The following is a 2500-nucleotide window of genomic DNA, read 5'->3' on the forward strand; positions in this document are numbered from 1 at the left end:
CTTCTTGAAAAGTACGGAGTACAATTTTTTTCAAATTTTTTTTTTTTTTGAGCATTGAAGTTGTTCAATGCAGTGGATGCCTGAGGAAAAACTCCAGAGGGATGCAAACGCGCCGGGGTCGGGATAATCGGAAAGGGAACAAAAACTTGTGTTTGGAATTCTGCACTTGAATACTTTTTTTTGCGACGCTTTAAAAAAATGGAAGCAAGGATTTTTCTTTACAATCGGCGTCTTGTTCGACCGCCGGACGAACTTTATATGTTTTAGGAGTTTGTGTTTATATAATAATGCACTATTATGCAAACATTTCCCGAAGCACCTGATCCGTGCATCCGTGGAACTGAATCCCTTTATACACCCGTATCTGATGTGTTTCAAGTGGAAATCTCGTCACCGTGTCTCAATACCCACATTACAGGATATTGTTTGTTTGTTTGTTGGTTTGATATCGTGCAATTTGTGAAATATGAGAAAAATATATTTTATACAAGACTTTTTAAGAAGTATTACCTTACTGCGTAATATCAAAACATTATAAGCAAAGTAGAGACCTCTACGGAGAAAGGATTGTGGTACTGTGCAAAACTTTAACTGGTACCTTTTGCCGTTTTCGAGTTGGGAAATTCCTGAGCATTCCGAGACCTTTTGCACTGTAATCTCCCGTGAGGAGGTGCGTTTAATAATGGGATGATAGTGTGTGTTTGCCATGATCTGATGAGTATTAATGCTGTGCTAACCGAGAGGAACGGTGTGGATACTCATGTTGCTTACAACTGACCTGAGTTCAGAACGACAACAAAAGGGCTTTTGATCTATAGTATTTTGCTTCTTTTTTTTTCTTTTTTTTTTAGTATTTTATTTTTTGTATGAATTATGAAGTGATTTTATTTATACAGAATCTGTATTTATGTTGTTTTCTGAGGAGAGGAAGAGTACTGGCCGGAATACTAGTGTCTTAGTGACACGCTATTTTTTGGGAAACTAAACAATTGCACATGAATCAGAAACATTAAATGATGTGTAATATTTATCCTCTGTTTATTGCATGATGGTTTGAACTATAACTACAACTATGCTTTTAGAAGATAAAGATAATAAATGATGGGATTTCTGCGAGATTGTCGTAACGGCACAGAAGTGGAATCAGCTTGATGGGTCGCAGTGATAATGAATCTCTCGTGTGTCAGAATCGTGATCGTCTGCCAGTTCCCAGAACTGCTGTCCAATGCCTTGCAGTTCGTGGAGACGCAGATTATTTTATTTATATATCTTTATCCGTCTGGAGATGATTCGTAGGGATGCCTGAGACAGGTACTGGAACTGTCAATAACCTTGTGCAACAAGAAGATATTTATTTTTTTGAAACTTGAATAAGGTTTTTGATGTCACAAACGTATTGTATTTTTGTACAAAATTGTTTAGAGATAATGTGTGTGTGTGTGTGTGTGTGTACAGTACCTACTGTATAAGGTTTATCATTCCCAGTGCTCTATTTATTGAAGTGCTTTTCCTGAGCAGTGTTTTCTTTGAGCTCCAGGCGTCTGTGTTTCGGACGCTTCTACTGTTGGTACATTTGTCCACCGAGCGCTCGAGTTTTTTCCACTGGCATCAAGTGAAAGTCCTTGATTTGTTTTGTAATGTGTGTGTGTGTGTGTGTGTGTACCTCTATTTTAACGCTAAATGTAAGCCTAACGCTCCTGTTTTTTGTTGTTTCATGGAACTGTGTTTCCAACTCTGAAGACTGATTGCATCGTTCATTTCTAAACAAAGAGAACTTTGACTTTTTCCTGAACACGTGTCATATATACATATACTGAACAATGAAATACTTTGTTGAATGAGTTTACTCTGTTTACCTTGTGTGTACTACGATCATCAAGCCAGTTCTTGGCCTTGATCCCAATCAGATCTAAACTGAGTGTTCAAGTTTGAGTAAAAGATCAAGTTTGAATATGAATATGTTCCAGCAGAACTTGAGATTTCTGGAGCCTCATTTGCCGTGTTTTCGACAGATTGACACAAAGACTTGAGCGACAGGTTAGACTCGGGCTGAGGGACTAAGAGGCGACTTGCCTCGTCGTGTAACAAGCGGGTTTATTTGCTTCTAAATTATAACATGCGGTTTTCAAATGCTGTTCGTTGTTCCCTTGTTTTCTTTTATATCAACAATAAAGAGGAGGTGGTTTCTGAACGCTTGTGTTTCTCATGTCAAAACTCATTTAACAGTGTGCTTTTCTTGCAAGCTTTGATTCAGCTGAACATCAAACCGAGAAATAGCGCTGAGCGAAAGGGAATCTGCCGATTAATCATTATTACACCAGAGAAGTTGATGGCATAATTCTGGCACTGAGAAATGACAGTCATTAGTCAGTTGTGTTAGCAAGGGTCATAAACACGTCGTGTCTGAGGCTTTCCCATAAAGACCAGCAGCTCTTCCAGTAAAGCACAGGGAGCGTGTGTGTGGGTCATTGTGAAAGCAAAAGTTAATCTGAGGGGAATC

The 2500-nt window shown here is 38.6% G+C and overlaps 1 protein-coding gene across 1 annotated transcript in view; it reads left to right on the plus strand.

Moving 5' to 3' along the window:
* The window catches only part of june (JunE proto-oncogene, AP-1 transcription factor subunit), a 4147-nt gene extending 1956 nt beyond the window's left edge, over nucleotides 1-2191 (plus strand). The window contains exon 2 of the mRNA XM_079873017.1: nucleotides 1-2191. This exon is cut by the window's left edge and continues 1236 nt beyond it. The gene's annotated coding sequence lies outside the window, so the exon portion shown is untranslated.
* Nucleotides 2192-2500: the final 309 nt, after the last annotated feature.

The sequence above is a fragment of the Squalius cephalus genome (genome assembly GCF_949319135.1).
Source record: "Squalius cephalus genome assembly, chromosome: 5".
NCBI classification, from domain to species: Eukaryota; Metazoa; Chordata; class Actinopteri; order Cypriniformes; family Leuciscidae; genus Squalius; species Squalius cephalus.